The sequence below is a fragment of the Rattus norvegicus genome, chromosome 3, assembly GCF_021556685.1.
Source record: "Rattus norvegicus strain SHRSP/BbbUtx chromosome 3, alternate assembly SHRSP_T2T, whole genome shotgun sequence".
Taxonomy (NCBI): Eukaryota; Metazoa; Chordata; class Mammalia; order Rodentia; family Muridae; genus Rattus; species Rattus norvegicus.
Genome location: NC_141536.1, coordinates 118,057,499 through 118,075,012, shown reverse-complemented (window position 1 = coordinate 118,075,012; position 17,514 = coordinate 118,057,499). Strand labels below are relative to the sequence as shown.

Genomic DNA, 17,514 nt, shown 5'->3' with positions numbered 1-17,514 from the left:
CAGCCTGTTTGTCTAGCCTTCCTTAAAGACATCAACGTAACAGCCAACCTTACTTGTGGAGGATTTCCCAGGCGATCAACCTGCACAACGTAAGCTACTGCAGAACTTCAATCTTAAATTATGTGCTTTTCCATGCTCCCCGAACAGAGAAACGAGCGTGTACCTTTGACTGAAAACAGCAAATATAGAGGTTATTGTAAATGAATATCCACAATTAATGTTGATGCGACATTTATGGATATTGGGTGAGAGACAATGTTCATAATACTGTTTGTTATCTGGTCACTTGGGGTCACTTGGAGTCAGAGACATAATCACTTGTGAAATTCTTTTTAAAAAATTTTTTTTTGGTAGAGGAATTTTATTTTATTTATTTATTTATTTTTATTAACTTGAGTATTTCTTATATACATTTCGAGTGTTATTCCCTTTCCCGGTATCCAGGCAAACATCCCCCTCCCCCCTCCCCTTCCCTATGGGTGTTCCCCTCCCCCCATTGCCGCCCTCCCCACAACAGTCTAGTTCACTGGGGGTTCAGTCTTACCAGGACCCAGGGCTTCCCCTTCCACTGGTGCTCTTACTAGGATATTCATTGCTACCTATGAGGTCAGAGTCCACGGTCAGTCCATGTATAGTCTTTAGGTAGTGGCTTAGTCCCTGGAAGCTCTGGTTGCTTGGCATTGTTGTACATATGGGGTCTCGAGGCCCTTCAAGCTCTTCCAGTTCTTTCTCTGATTCCTTCAATGGGGGTCCTATTCTCAGTTCAGTGGTTTGCTGCTGGCATTCGCGTCTGTATTTGCTGTATTCTGGCTCTGTCTCTCAGGAGCGATCTACGTCCGGCTCCTGTCAGTCTGCACTTCTTTGCTTCATCCATCTTGTCTAATTGGGTGGCTGTATATGTATGGGACACATGTGGGGCAGGCTCTGAATGGGTGTTCCTTCAGTCTTTGTTTTAATCTTTGCCTCTCCCTTCCCTGCCAAGGGTATTCTTTTTCCTCATTTAAAGAAGGAGTGAAGCATTCACATTTTGATCATCCATCTTGAGTTTCATTTGTTCTAGGGATCTAGGGTAATTCAAGCATTTGGGCTAATAGCCACTTATCAGTGAGTGCATACCATGTATGTCTTTCTGTGATTGGGTTAGCTCACTCAGGATGATATTTTCCAGTTCCAACCATTTGCCTACGAATTTCATAAACTCGTTGTTTTTGATAGCTGAGTAATATTCCATTGTGTAGATGTACCACATTTTCTGTATCCATTCCTCTGTTGAAGGGCATCTGGGTTCTTTCCATTTTCTGGCTATTATAAATAAGGCTGCGATGAACATAGTGGAGCACGTGTCTCTTTTATATGTTGAGGCATCTTTTGGGTATATGCCCAAGAGAGGTATAGCTGGATCCTCAGGCAGTTCAATGTCCAATTTTCTGAGGAACCTCCAGACTGATTTTCAGAATGGTTTTACCAGTCTGCAATCCCACCAACAATGGAGGAGTGTTCCTCTTTCTCCACATCCTCGCCAGCATCTGCTGTCACCTGAGTTTTTGATCTTAGCCATTCTCACTGGTGTGAGGTGAAATCTCAGGGTTGTTTTGATTTTCATTGCCCTTATGACTAAAGATGTTGAACATTTCTTTAGGTGTTTCTCAGCCATTCGGCATTCCTCAGCTGTGAATTCTTTGTTTAGCTCTGAACCCCATTTTTTAATAGGGTTATTTGTTTCCCTGCGGTCTAACTTCTTGAGTTCTTTGTATATTTTGGATATAAGGCCTCTATCTGTTGTAGGATTGGTAAAGATCTTTTCCCAATCTGTTGGTTGCCGTTTTGTCCTAACCACAGTGTCCTTTGCCTTACAGAAGCTTTGCAGTTTTATGAGATCCCATTTGTCGATTCTTGATCTTAGAGCATAGGCCATTGGTGTTTTGTTCAGGAAATTTTTTCCAGTGCCCATGTGTTCCAGATGCTTCCTTAGTTTTTCTTCTATTAGTTTGAGTGTGTCTGGTTTGATGTGGAGGTCCTTGATCCACTTGGACTTAAGCTTTGTACAGGGTGATAAGCATGGATCGATCTGCATTCTTCTACATGTTGCCCTCCAGTTGAACCAGCACCATTTGCTGAAAATGCTATCTTTTTTCCATTGGATGGTTTTGGCTCCTTTGTCAAAAATCAAGTGACCATAGGTGTGTGGGTTCATTTCTGGGTCTTCAATTCTATTCCATTGGTCTATCTGTCTGTCTCTGTACCGATACCATGCAGTTTTTATCACTATTGCTCTGTAATATTGCTTGAGTTCAGGGATAGTGATTCCCCCTGAAGTCCTTTTTTTTTTTTTTTTTTTTTTTTTTTTTTTTTTTTTTTTTTAGTTCTTTCTTTTTTTTTTTTTTATTAACTTGAGTATTTCTTATATATATTTCGAGTGTTATTCCCTTTCCTGGTTTCCTGGCAAACATCCCCCTCCCCCCTCCCCTTCCCTATGGGTGTTCCCCTCTCCACCCTCCCCCAATTGCCGCCCTCCCCCCAACAGTCTAGTTCACTGGGGGTTCAGTCTTAGCAGAACCCAGGGCTTCCCCGTCCACTGGTGCTCTTACTAGGATATTCATTGCTACCTATGAGGTCAGAGTCCAGGGTCAGTCCATGTATAGTCTTTAGGTAGTGGCTTAGTCCCTGGAAGCTCTGGTTGCTTGGCGTTGTTGTACATATGGGGTCTCGAGCCCCCTTCAAGCTCTTCCAGTTCTTTCTCTGATTCCTTCAACGGGGGTCCTATTCTCAGTTCAGTGGTTTGCTGCTGGCATTCGAGTCTGTATTTGCTGTATTCTGGCTCTGTCTCTCAGGAGCGATCTACGTCCGGCTCCTGTCGGTCTGCACTTCTTTGCTTCATCCATCTTGTCTAATTGGATGGCTGTATATGTATGGGCCACATGTGGGGCAGGCTCTGAATGGGTGTTCCTTCTGTCTCTGTTTTAATCTTTGCCTCTCTCTTCCCTGCCAAGGGTATTCTTGTTCCCCTTTTAAAGAAGGAGTGAAGCATTCACATTTTGATCATCCGTCTTGAGTTTCATTTGTTCTAGGCATCTAGGGTAATTCAAGCATTTGGGCTAATAGCCACTTATCAATGAGTGCATACCATGTATGTCTTTCTGTGATTGGGTTAGCTCACTCAGATGATATTTTCCAGTTCCAACCATTTGCCTACGAATTTCATAAAGTCATTGTTTTTGATAGCTGAGTAATATTCCATTGTGTAGATGTACCACATTTTCTGTATCCATTCCTCTGTTGAAGGGCATCTGGGTTCTTTCCAGCTTCTGGCTATTATAAATAAGGCTGCGATGAACATAGTGGAGCATGTGTCTTTTTTATATGTTGGGGCATCTTTTGGGTATATGCCCAAGAGAGGTATAGCTGGATCCTCAGGCAGTTCAATGTCCAATTTTCTGAGGAACCTCTAGACTGATTTCCAGAATGGTTGTACCAGTCTGCAATCCCACCAACAATGGAGGAGTGTTCCTCTTTCTCCGCATCCTCGCCAGCATTTGCTGTCACCTGTGGTCCTGAGGCTCAAGTTTGCTCTCGGGGTGCTGCCCTCGGGCTCTCTGTGGTGGCAGCAACCAGGAAGATCTGCGCCGCCCTTTCCGGGAGCTTCAGTGCATCAGGGTTCCAGATGGCCCCCGGCGTCCTCCTCTGGCGTCCGAGATGTATGCGCAGAGAGCAGTCTCCTCCGGCCTCCCAGGCTTGTCCGCCTCCCCGAAGGTCCAGCTCTCCCTCCCACGGGACCCGGGCGCAGAGAACTGCCCATCCAGTCTGTTTCCTTCAGGTTCCGGCCAGGTACCACAAGAGTAACAGAACTGTGCTGTTTTCTCGGGTTTTGTTTTTTTACTTTTTTTTTTTTTTAATGGAGTGTGCTGGATGTCTCTACAGTTTTGTTCAGATGACTGCAGAACCTGGAAAAGCTGTTGCTGCTGTTGATGCATAACACACTGCTATTATTGGTCTTTTTATATAAATATAAATATATATATACAGATATATAATTTGAATTTTTTGAAACTTTACCTGTGCTGTCAACTTTCGAAAAAAGTATCCCCATTTACTGTGTTGAGTTGGCACTGTACAGAAATTAACAGCCATATTGGTCTAGAAATGTTGAACTTAAGTTTTTTCCATTTGTACAGGGGGAACACACTGTATTAAATATGTAAGGTCTTATATACGTGGGTTTGATTACAAAAACTAATAAAGTATTCTCTAAATTAAAAAAAAATTTTGTAGAGTATCCCTCATTCTTTCCCCATGTGATAATTTCTGTGCTGTTTAATAAAAAGAGAATAAAACCCTTTGTCAGGGATGGACACAGTCATGCAAGTGACAGACACACACTGGCGCAGTTTCCAGACAGGCACAGAGTCAAATTCATTCAATAGTCAGAGGGCGAAAACCACAGAGCATCAAATGGAGAATTAAAATCTGGATTCACTCTTGGTTTAATGACTCCCGGGGGAAGTGCTTTTATTTCTTTCTTTAACGCGACACTGAAACATTATTGGTAACTTGGAGTTAATCATGAATGCAAGAGTCCATCTCACTGGTCAGAATGGCAGTCATCGTAAACACAAATGACAACAGATGCTGGCATAGAAGTGGGACAAGGCGAGTCCTCGTACACTGTTGGTGGGAATATGAACTAGTACAGTCAGTCTGGAGATTCTCAAAAACACTGGAGCCAGATCTGCCACATGACCCAGATGCTCCATTCCTGGGCATATACCCAAAGAATTTTGTCTTTACTATGGAGATGTTTGCACATCTGCGTTCATTGCTACTCTGCTCACAATAGCTAGACCTGCTATGTAGACCAGGCTGGACTCAAACTCTGCTTCCCACATGCTGGGATTAAAGGTGTGTGCCACCACCCCAGCTTATATTTTTAATTTTTAATTTTGATAGAACTTAGGGCAGAATCCAGGGCCTTGTGATTACTATGTGAGAACTCTACCACTGAGCTAAATCCCCAACTTCTTTTGTGTGTATATTTTTAGCCTAACAGAGTTGGCCATGTAGTAGGTTTTGTTTTTTATAATGTTTTTTCCTTCTGTGCTTAGCCTTAGCAAGGTTTTTTTTTTTTTTTTTTTTTGGGGTGGGGTAGTTGGAACAGAGTCTGGCTATGCAGCCTTGGCTGGCCTAGAATTTGCAATGACCTTCTTGTCTCTGTCTCTCAAGTACCTGTGTTACCATAATGAGCTTGTTTATTGATATTGATTGATTGATTGATTGATTGTTGGGAATAAGTTTAAAGCTTTGTGCGTGGTAAACACGAACTCTACCAGATACACTCACGTTTGTGTGTGTGTAGGTGTGTGTATGTGTGTGTCTGTGTATGTGTGTGTCCATGTTTCCTTTCTCCTGCTGTGATAGAACATTCTAGGGGAGGTGGAGAGTGGTTCAGTGGTTAAGAACACACACTGCTTTTCCAGAGGGCCTGAAGTCAGTTCCCAGCACCTACATCGGGTGACTCGCAACCACCTATAACTCCAGCTCCAGGGGAAGCTGACTCCTTTGGTCTCTGAAGGTATCTGCACTCATATACACAGACATATAATACTATTTTTTAAATCCTCACTGTAACCAAAAGCAACTTAGGGAGGAAAGGGTTTATTTCATCTCTCAGGACAGGACTCAAAAGAACCCTGAAGCAGAAACCATGGAGGAGGATGCTCGCTGGCTCACTGACTCATCTAATTTCTTCTTCCTTCCTTCCTCTTCATTTTATTGAAAATAGATTCCTTTCTCATACAGCGTATCCTGACTAAGTTCCCCTCCCTATACTCTTCCCAGGTTTTCCCCTCCTCCCCTCCCATCCACATCCACTCCCTTTCTGTCTCTCACTAGAAAAGAACGGGCTTCTAGGAGATGACAAAATAAAATATAATAAACTAAACAAAAACGATCACGCCAAGGTGGGACCATGCAACCCAACAGAAGGAAAAGAGCCCCGAGAGAAGACTGGAGAATCAGAGACCCACTCATTCACACACTCAAGGAGCCCATAAAAATGCTAAATGGAAAGCTGTAATATATACCCCAAGGACCTGGTGCAGACCCAAGTAGACCCCGTGCTTGCTGCTCCCGTCTCCATAAGCTCATATGATCCTTGTCAGCTAACTCAGAGGCCTTGTTCTCCGAGTGCCCTCCATCCCCTCTGGATCTTGCCCCCTTTCCTCCTCCTCTTCTGCAGGCTTCCATGAGCTCTGAGGGGATGGAGTTGATGGAGTGTTCTAAGGACTCTCTCCAAGTAATGTCTGGCTGTGAGTCTCTGCATCTGTTCCCTTCTGTTGCAGGAGGAAACTTCTCTAATGGTGGCTGAATAAAGCACAGCTCTATGAATATAGCAGAATACCATCAGAAGTCATTTTATTAATACCTTTGCACATGTGCGCGCGCGCACGCGCGCACACACACACACACACACACACACACACACACACACACACACACCCCAGTACCCAGTAGTGTTTGGTTTTACCCTAGGTCTCTGGACTATCTAGTCTCTGGTTCTTAGTCATCCAAGCACTTTTGGATATGGGTTCCATCTTGTAGAGTGGGCCTTAAGTCAAATCAGACACTGGTTGGTTACTCCCATACGCTCTGTGCCACTGTTGTCCTAGCATATGTTGTAGGCAGGACAGATTGTTTTGCGGCTGGATTGGTGTATATATGTTTCTCTTTTGGTAGCCTATAGAGTACCTTCCTGCACCAAAGACACTAGAATGTAGGGGTGAAAACTCCATCTGGTACCAGTTAGACTTCTCATGTTCAATGAGTTGTGTGGGTGTTGCCCTTGGCCAGGGGGCCCTGCTGTCAGTTTCTGGAAAGCAGTGTACTGTCTTAGCTATAGCCTGGATTATTTAGAGATCGCCATGGAGGACCCTCTTGGCAAACAACTCAACGAACACGTCACAGTCCTGGCCCTAGAAGCTTTGTTTGATGACAAAAGATGAGTTGGAACTCTGTATCCCCCATTATTAGGAGACCCCACTAGGATTGCCTTCATATATTTTAGGGAGTTTCTACTGCACTAGGTTTCCATATCACCCCTCAGATGCTCCTCAGTTCCAGCTATCTCTTCCTGGATTCCCCATTTCCCCCTTTCCTCCCCACCTAATCCTCCCATTCCCAGCCCTCCTTGCCTCCAGTCACCCATAAAATCTATTCTATTTCTAAATCTATAAAACACCATCAAATCAAATTCAAGAATATAAAAAAGATCAGCCACGGGGTTGGGGATTTAGCTCAGTGGTAGAGCGCTTGCCTACCAAGCGCAAGGCCCTGGGTTCGGTCCCCAGCTCCGAAAAATAGAAAAGAAAAAAAAAAAAAAAAGATCAGCCACCATGATCAAGCAGGCATCATCCCAGAGATGCGGGGATGGTTCAATATGTAAAAATCAATAAATGTAATCCATCATGTAAACAAACTAAAAAATTTAAAAACCCACATGATCATTTCATTAGAAGGCCTCTGACAAAATCCAATACCTATTCATGATAAAATTACTGGAAAGATTAGTGAATATAGCTCAAAATAATAAAGTCAGTTTACAGCAAGCTCACAGCCAACGTCAAATTAAATGGTGAGATCCTCAAAGAAATTCCACTGAAATCAGGAGCAAGACAAGGCTGTTCGCTCTCTGTGTATCTATCCAATACAGTCCTTGAAGTCTTAGCTAGGGCAATAAGACAACTGAAGGAGACCAAGGAGATACAGATTGGAAAGGAAGAGTCAAAGTATCTTTATTTGCAGGTGATATGACAGTATATAAAAGTGACCCGAACATTCCACTGTGAAACTCCTACAGCTGATAAACACTTTCAGCAAAGTGTCTGGATATAAAATTAACTTAAACAAATCAGTAACTCTTTTATATATAGGGAGAAGTTCTAATGCTAGGGTCATGTTCCCTAATTGATCTGTCCGTACAGAAAGCCTTGGGCCAATTGTTGGGCAGAAGGTACAGGTGGAGCTTCTGGGACTCTGGAGGCAGGCAGGGAGATGCAAAGGAGAAAGAAGGAGCCATGTTTTGGAGAGAGGAGAATCGGGCAACCATACCATGTGGGATCTCAAAACAGAGCGGCCACACAGGCCACCCCTATAGGCAGGTGGTCAGGGGAGTTTAGCAACGGACGTTTAGGTCAGGTGGGAGAGATGGAGATAAGAAATTGGTAAGGGCACGATTTTCCAGGTGGAAGGTAGCAGTGCCCAGAGGTTGTGCCAAGAGGGCAATTTGAAGTCGAACAACTGTGTGTCCGTCTTTTGTTCGAGGATTCAAGGGAAGCTGGGTGGGGGCTGGTAGTGTGATCACTTCCTGGAGGAAAGGTGGGTAGAGCATAGAACTACACACAACACTTTTATATACAAATGCCTTTTATATAGAAACAGACCGAGAAAGAATGCAGAGAAACAACACCTAAAAACTTCATGTCTTTGAAGACGTAAACTGAAGAAGATATCGGAAGGTGGAGAGATCTCCCACGCTCATGAACACGGCAGTTTCACCAAACAGTGGAGTGGCTGCTCTACCAAAAATCACTCTCCACTAAATGTCCTCCCAAGGCAACTCTTCTCAGCTAGCTTTCTTCTACAGTGCTGGACTACCTGCCCCTCTAACCATCAAGACAAACCCCATGGACATAGTAACAGGCATCTGATTCAGGCAAAGCCTCAGTTGAGACTGGAGTCTATCTTCAGGTGACTCTGGGTTAAGTCAAGTTGACAGTTAAAGCTAACTGGGATGGTGTGTATGTGTCAGTGTGTTTACGTATGTGTGCAGGCATACACATCTATGCATGTACCCTGTGAAGTGCAAAGGTTCAAGTCAGGTGTTGGTTTCTATTCCTCTCCAGTTGTTGTTTTTTTTTTTTTTTTTTTTTTTTTGAGACAGGGTCTTTCATGGAATCTCGAGTGCATAGATTTGACTAGACTAGTTGGCCAACAAGCCCCAGGTTCCTCCTGGTTCCACCTCCCAGCACTGGTAACCTAGCTTATCCTTGTGTGTACTTGGGCTCTGCACATCACTCTCTAGGATTCACCTCTTCTTCTGGAATGGAATGGTTTGATTTTATTTGATAAGACTATTTGTTCTTTTTCAGTATTGGGGACTAATTTGAGAGCCTTGCTTATTCTAGGCAAGCATTCTGCCATTGGACTGTATGGCCAGTACATTTCGTTTAAATCTTGCTTTTTATTTTGAGTCAGGCTCTCCCTAGGCTGGAGTGCTGAATTGGTTGTGTAGCCCAGGCTGTTTGTGATCATGGTTCCTGTAATTCTCTTATGGCTCCATGTACCATGGGCTGCTCCCTAGTTTTTCAACAGAACATTGGTAAATCACTACAGTAAATTACTTTCTAGAATTTCCCATTCGTATCTAAATAAGGAGCAAAATTAGCAATTTTTGTTTGTTTGCTTTAAAGTTTTTTTTATCTCTCAATCCGAAAAACAAAGAAATTAGTTCACTACTGTTTCATATTTCCTACTGCGTACCCACTTCTGCTGTTCATTTTACTTATTTATTTTATGTGAGTGTGATAGGGCGTTGACCATATGTGCCTTGGCACATATGGGGAGGTCAGAGGACAACTTTCAGTAGGTTCTTTCCTCTACCATCACATCATCAAGTTTGGTGACAAATACCTTTACCCACAGAGACTGTCCTTAATATCACCTCCTTCCCCCATTTTAAGGCAGAATCTTGTGTATTGAAAGCTGGTCTAGAACTTGATATGTAATTGAGGATGAACTTGAATTTTTTTTTCTTTTCTTTTTTTTCGGAGCTGGGGACCGAACCCAGGGCCTTGTGCTTGCTAGGCAAGCGCTCTACCGCTGAGCGAAATCCCCAACCCCTGAACTTGACTTTCTTTTTTTTTTTTTTTTTTTTTTTGCTAGGTTTCCAAAAGCAGCTTTATTCCCAGATCACAGCATACTACCTCAGTTCAATAGTTTTGCTTATATTGTTTCAACTTTTTTTTTTATTAACTTGAGTATTTCTTATATACATTTCAAGTGTTATTCCCTTTCCCGGTTTCCGGACAAACATCACCCTCCCCCCTCCCCTTCCTTATGGGTGTTCCCCTCCCAAACCTCCCCCCATTGCCACCCTCCCCCCATAGTCTAGTTCACTGGGGGTTCAGTCTTAGCAGGACCCAGGGCTTCCCCTTCCACTGGTGCACTTACTAGGATATTCATTGCTACCTATGGGGTCAGAGTCCAGGGTCAGTCCATGTATAGTCTTTAGGTAGTGGCTTAGTCCCTGGAAGCTCTGGTTGCTTGACATTGTTGTACTTTTGGGGTCTCAAGCACCTTCAAGCTCTTCCAGTTCTTTCTCTGATTCCTTCAACGGGGGTCCTATTCTCAGTTCAGTGGTTTGCTGCTGGCATTTGCCTCTGTATTTGCTGTATTCTGGCTGTGTCTCTCAGGAGCGATCTACATCCGGCTCCTGTCGGTCTGCACTTCTTTGCTTCATCCATCTTGTCTAATTGGGTGGCTGTATATGTATGGGCCACATGTGGGGCAGGCTCTGAATGGGTGTTCCTTCAGTCTCTGTTTTAATCTTTGCCTCTCCCTTCCCTGCCAAGGGTATTCTTTTTCCTCATTTAAAGAAGGAGTGAAGCATTCACATTTTGATCATCCGTCTTGAGTTTCGTTTGTTCTAGGGATCTAGGGTAATTCAAGCATTTGGGCTAATAGCCACTTATCAATGAGTGCATACCATGTATGTCTTTCTGTGATTGGGTTAGCTCACTCAGATGATATTTTCCAGTTCCAACCATTTGCCTACGAATTTCATAAACTCGTTATTTTTGATAGCTGAGTAATATTCCATTGTGTAGATGTACCACATTTTCTGTATCCATTCCTCTGTTGAAGGGCATCTGGGTTCTTTCCAGTTTCTGGCTATTATAAATAAGGCTGCGATGAACATAGTGGAGCACGTGTCTCTTTTATATGTTGAGGCATCTTTTGGGTATATGCCCAAGAGAGGTATGGCTGGATCCTCAGGCAGTTCAATGTCCAATTTTCTGAGGAACCTCCAGACTGATTTCCAGAATGGTTTTACCAGTCTGCAATCCCACCAATTTCTTTTCTGGTCCAATCTATTTGGAGTTCTGTAGGCTTCTTGTATGCCTATGGGTATCTCTCTTTTTAGGTTAGGGAAGTTTTCTTCTATGATTTTGTTGAAGATATTTACTGGTCCTTTGAGCTGGGAGTCTTCACTCTCTTCTATACCTATTATCCTTAGGTTTGATCTTCTCATTGAGTCCTGGATTTCCTGTATGTTTTGGACCAGTAGCTTTTTCCGCTTTACATTATCTTTGACAGTTGAGTCAATGATTTCTATGGAATCTTCTGCTCCTGAGATTCTCTCTTCCATCTCTTGTATTCTGTTGGTGAAGCTTGTATCTACAGCTCCTTGTCTTTTCTTTTGATTTTCTATGTCCAGGGTTGTTTCCATGTGTTCTTTCTTGATTGCTTCTATTTCCATTTTTAATTCCTTCAACTGTTTGATTGTGTTTTCCTGGAATTCTTTCAGGGATTTTTGCGATTCCTCTCTGTAGGCTTCTACTTGTTCTCTAAGGGAGTTCTTTATGTCTTTCTTGAAGTCCTCCAGCATCATGATCAAATATGATTTTGAAACTAGGTCTTGCTTTTCTGGTGTGTTTGGATATTCCGTGTTTGCTTTGGTGGGAGAATTGGGCTCCGATGATGCCATGTAGTCTTGGTTTCTGTTGCTTGGGTTCCTGCGCTTGCCTCTCGCCATCAGATTATCTCTAGTGTTACTTTGTTCTGCTATTTCTGACAGTGGCTAGACTGTCCTATAACCTGTGTGTCAGGAGTGCTGTAGACCTGTTTTCCTGTTTTCTTTCAGCCAGTTATGGGGACAGAGTGTTCTGCTTTCGGGCGTGTAGTTTTTCCTCTCTACAGGTCTTCAGCTGTTCCTGTGGGCCTGTGTCTTGAGTTCACCAGGCAGGTTTCTTGCAGGGGAAAAGTTGGTCCTACCTGTGGTTCCAAGGCTCAAGTTTGCTCGTGGGGTACTGCCTAAGTCCTCTCCGCTGTGGCAGCAACCGGGAAAATCTGCGCCGCTCCTCCCGGGAGCCTCCGTGCACCAGGGTTCCAGATGACGTTTGGTGTTTTCCTCTGGCGCCTGGATGTGCACAGAGTGCAGTCTCTTCTGGTTTCCCAGGCGTGTCTGCCTCTCTGAAGGTTCAGCTCTCCCTCCCACGGGATTTGGGTGCAGAGAACTGTTTATCCGGTCTGTTTCCTTCAGGTTCCGGCAGTGTCTCAGGCGCAGGGGTCCTGCCGCTCCCGGGCCCTCCCCTACAGGAACCCAGAGGCCTTATACAGTTGCCTCTTGGGCCAGGGATGTGGGCAGGGGTGGGCAGTGTTGGTGGTCTCCTCCGCTCTGCAGCCTCAGGAGTGCCCACCTGATCAGGCGGTGAGGTCTCTCTCCCGCGGGGTTTGGGAGCAGAGAGCTGCTGCGGGCCGGGATCCGCCGGTGTGGGACTTCCGGTAAACACAGGAAGTGCCCGGTCTTAGAGGAATTTTGCCTCTGTGTGTCCTGAGTTCACCAGGCAGGTTTCTTGCAGGGGAAAAGTTGGTCCTACCTGCAGTTCCAAGGCTCAAGTTTGCTCGTGGGGTACTGCCTAAGTCCTCTCCGCTGTGGCAGCAACCGGGAAGATCTGAGCCGCTCTTTCCAGGAGCCTCCGTGCACCAGGGTTCCAGATGGCGTTTGGTGTTTTCCTCTGGCGTCTGGATGTGCACAGAGTGCAGTCTCTTCTGGTTTCCCAGGCGTGTCCGCCTCTCTGAAGGTTCAGCTCTCCCTCCCACGGGATTTGGGTGCAGAGAACTGTTTATCCGGTCTGTTTCCTTCAGGTTCCGGCAGTGTCTCAGGCGCAGGGGCTGAACTTGAATTTCTAACCCTGCTGCTTCCACATCTTGGACATAAGCTCCCATGCTCAATTTTATGTGTTGTGCTGGGCACCGAACCTGGGGTTTCATGCATGCTGGACGACAGGCACTCTACCAATTGGACCACATTCCTAGTCTATATAGTTTTATATTCCACTATTATGTTCACTCAATTTACATCTTATTTCTATATTAAGTAGATTATGTCCTCATCTTCAGTCTCTCAATAATTTATTTATTAAATTATGTCTGCTGTACACATGTTGGAACACCCATTTACTGTTTTATAATTTTTTAAAATATTATTTAATGATTTTTATTTGTGTTATTTTTAACTATGTGCAGGTTTATATGTCTGTATGTGGATATATGCACAGGAGTGTGGGGGCCTGAGGAGACTAGAGGCCTCAGGAGCTGGAGTTATAGGTCGCTGTAAGATACCTCAACGTGGGTTCTGGGTATCAGACTCAGATTCTCTTCAAGAGCAACACATGATCTCCAGCACCGAGCAGAGTCTCCAGCCCCTCACTTTCATTTATTGCTTTTATGACTTTATTTTGTTTCTTTGAGCCCAGCTAACTTCTGAGTGCTGGGATTACAGACCTTTGTTGCCTCACTCACATCTTTATCACATATTTCTGTTAGGTGTTGGTAAAGGAATAGGGTTCAAGAGAGAGGGGGAGATGGACCAGCCTTCAGGTGAGGAGTTTATTAGAGAGCTGGGCAGAGTGGCGGGGTGGAGGAAAGGGTTCAACCTGCACAGAAGAAGCAGAGTTAGGTTCCCTCATTTGTCTTGTTTTGTTGTTGTTGTTGTTGTTGTTGTTGTTGTTGTTGTTGTTTGAGACAGTGTCTCACAATGTAGCCCTCACTATGTAGACCAGGCTGGCCTCAAAGAGAGATCCGCCTGCCTCTGCCTCCAGAGTGCTGGGATTAAAGGCGTGCACCACTATTCCTGACCCCCTTACATGTTCTAATATTTCTGACTGAAGTAAGTGTTTAAAAGGTCCCCAGGGCTTTCCTGGGCCTTGAAGGGATGCAAAAGGTCAACTCTGTCTGCAGCCCTTCTTCATTTTGGGTTTATTATCTGGAAATGCTGGGCCGTGGGGTGGGCGCATGAGGGCACTTGACTCCCAGAGCTATGAGAGGAGAAAGCCTTCAGGAGCTTGCCTGGATGGCAGGTGCCTCACAGTTGCTTTCCTCCCCCATGTCTTTTCCTTTTCCTCTTTTCCTCTTTGAAGTGTTTGGGACTGATTTACTTACAAGGCTCCTGTTCTCGCAGGGCTGAGTGAAGCCTGTCTTCTGTATCTCACTCATTATGTGGCTGCACGAGCCAAGCCTGCATACAGACCTGTCTCATTCTGGTGGGGAGGGAAACTCACTGCTGCTGACGTCAGGGCCACACCATGGGCTGGAGGCGGTACTAAGTGTCTACCCGTGCTCCATGTAGCAGCTCAGGGGTTCCACCCACACTGTGGCAGCACCAATGGTGAAGTAGGACTTGACATTTGGATCTGGGTGAGTCTGCAGGGCTTGGACCACATCAATGATGTCTGTGTAGCTAAAGGAAGAAAGATGGTTAGCTTCCTGGTTGGGGCTACAGAATAGGGAAGAGGGGAACACTGAGTGATGAGTGGGTGAGGGCTGAAGGGAGACCCACGGGGTCCCTTGCGCTAGCCCGTTTTGTGATTAGAACCCCTAGAATCCAGTGCTTCTGCATTCCCAAGTTCTTTCCGTTCCCCTCAGAGGAAGAGTAGGTGCAGGAGCCAACCTATTCTGGAGATTAGAACCTAGCGACAGGGCTCTGAGGTAGACTGTGTTTTCTCGTCATAACGCAGGGGCTCTGCCAGACTCTGTTTTCTTTAGTTCTTTCCCCGTCTCCTCCCATTTCACAAGGTCATCAGATCCATCAAACACCATTTCTCTTCCCATCTCTGCCTGGATCTCCCTCTGATCTTGATTTACAGAACCAGTCTGATGTCTTCCCTTAGGAGCGAGGGTTTGTAATCCAAACCCTCAAGCAGGCTCCTCCCAAGTTCCTGTTATTCTAAGCCCAGGGGACTTTACTCTTTCAGATGCTGGGCCAAAAGATCCCGGTCCTCTGTGACTCCATTTTCTCTTGGCCTCAGCATAAACCTGAAAGAGACCACTGCTCACACTCCACTGCGTCCAGGCTGCTACCGTACTTTACCTCGGACACCCCAGTGGTCTCCCAGATGCTCCCCTACTTTTGTCCTGCCTTGATGCAAACTGTTCTCAACACGGAGGCTAGAGGGCTCTGCTAAGCCCTGTGACAGATCCAGTTACTGCTCTGCCCAAACCCTTTAGTGGTTTTCATCTCAGAGCAGAAGCTGAGGCCTTTGCAGAGGTCAGGCAGCCATCTGACCTTTCAGTGCAGGGGGAATTTCCTTACTTATCCCAGCCTGTCCCCTAATCCCAGCACACTGGCCTCCTGGATCGTCAGAACGTGCCGGGCATACCTCTACTCTGCTCCTCAGGCTGGGAAGCTTTACCTCTACTCTGCTCCTCAGGCTGGGCTGCTTTATCTCTACTCTGCTCCTCAGGCTGGGAAGCTTTACCTCTACTCTGCTCCCTCAGGCTGGGAAGTTTTACCTCTACTCTGCTCCTCAGGCTGGGAAGCTTTACCTCTACTCTGCTCCTCAGGCTGGGCTGCTTTATCTCTACTCTGCTCCTCAGGCTGGGAAGCTTTATCTCTACTCTGCTCCCTCAGGCTGGGAAGCTTTACCTCTACTCTGCTCCTCAGGCTGGGAAGCTCTACCTCTACTCTGCTCCTCAGGTTGGGATGCTCTTTTCCTCGGCAACCGCCTGCCTGGCTTCCTTCTGGTTTCTGCTCAGTGTCACTTTGTTGCGGTCTGTGGTGCTGGGGGTGAACTCAGAGTGTTGCACACGCTAGTTGAGTGCTCTACCTCTGAGCTTCCTTGAGTGGCATCTTCAGGAGACATCTTGTGCCTACAGACACTGTAGTCATGGTGATGCTTCTTGTACCCCTGTGTCTCCCTCCCACAGGTTTTCCTGAGCACACCGACTGTCAGTGACAGACTCGCTGCTTTTCTTTGTGTGCTTCTTGGGTCTCGCCTTTCCTCACTTAGTTCTCTGCAATGAGGTGTCTGTTCAGTGTTACAGTCTCTGAAGCCTAAAGCAATACAGATCGATAGACTGGACATTCGACCTCCATCAGACCTTGAGGTTGCTCTAAGAAGGGGCCTCCTCACCCTGCAGAGGACAGCAGTGTCCCACAGGACACAGACTGTTATCAAAGGTTCTGAGTCTATGGAGAGACATTAAACCCGATGGCAGTCTGACAGGTCAGGTGGACCTGTGCTTGTGTGGGTCTTAGGGAGACCAGTGGTGGGTGGGGAGTGGGTGCAGCCTGCCAGAGCTATGTCCTGAGTTCCCGTGATCAACTCACCTGTAAAAAGGCCCTTGGCTTTATCCCAGCTTAGAACATCGTCCTCACAGCCTTGCCTAATCATCAGAGACTCAGGGAGAACAGGCTGTGCTAAGTTCTAGAGTTTCCCCATGGGAGTCTGGCTGTTTGAGTGTTATTTACTTGTTTTTCATTTTAGAGAGGCTCTTGTTGTGTAGCCATAGGTGGTATGGGACTTGCTATGTAGACCAGATTGGCCTCAAACTTGTAGGATTTCTCCTGCTTTAGACTCAAAAGTACTCTGCTCACACGATTCCTGGCTTACTCAAGAGACTGCTGAGTGAGTCCTAGGCTCTGCTCCCTGGCTTCTCTCCCAGGCATGCAAGTGTCTATTTCCAGCACAGTGCTTGGGTAGGCCCGGGTGCAGGAGAGTGCAACACACTTGCTTAGTGGCCTGACACTTGCACACTGTCAAACTGAAGCAATTTGTGGAACCTTAACTTGGTTCTCAGCATTAACACTTGTCCTCTTCTGAAGATAAGGGCTTCATGGGCTGGCTGTGCAGCTCAGATGCTCAAGTGCTTCCCTGGCATACACCAAACTGTGGCTTGGATCCCCGGCACCACATAAACCCGGGCCTGTGTCACAGAGTGTCACCTCAGCAAGATCACGTTGCTATAAGGACAACCCATTCCTGGCATGCAGGAGGGCATTTCAAATGCACTGAAATTACCTCTTGGGAGCTAGACAGAAACCCTGTCATCTTCCTGTCAATGCCTCTGATTCTGGCCCTCTTGAATAATGAATTTAGTAAATGGTATACGAATTGTAAGAACCCTGCACCAGCCTGAGCCACAGATAATCCTGGACCGCTGCTACATTAGGACTCCAAGTGCTTAGCTCCAGGATCATGGCCTTCCAGTCATCTGATCTTACTATAAGATCTGGACCTTCCCCTCTGTGGCTGCCGCCCCACTGCGCTTGCCTTCCATTGCCGATTGCCTCCTTAGCAAACCATTGGGTTTCTATTCATTTTGAGACCAGTCTCATTATGTAGCTTCACCTGGCCTGGAACTCACTGTGGAGACCAAGCTGGCCTCAGACTCATAGGAATATGCCTGCCTCTGTCTCCCCAGCGCTGATATTAAAGATGTGTACCACCACACCCAGCTAGG

The 17,514-nt window shown here is 45.8% G+C and overlaps 1 long non-coding RNA gene across 1 annotated transcript in view; it reads right to left on the bottom strand.

Annotated features, from left to right (window-relative positions):
* Positions 1 to 10,027: 10,027 nt before the first annotated feature.
* Positions 10,028 to 17,514, bottom strand: part of LOC120101662 (uncharacterized) — a 13,619-nt gene continuing 6,132 nt past the window's right edge. Inside the window, exon 3 of the long non-coding RNA XR_015684608.1 lies at positions 10,028 to 14,512. This is a non-coding gene — a long non-coding RNA (uncharacterized LOC120101662). The remainder of the gene's footprint in view (positions 14,513 to 17,514) is intronic.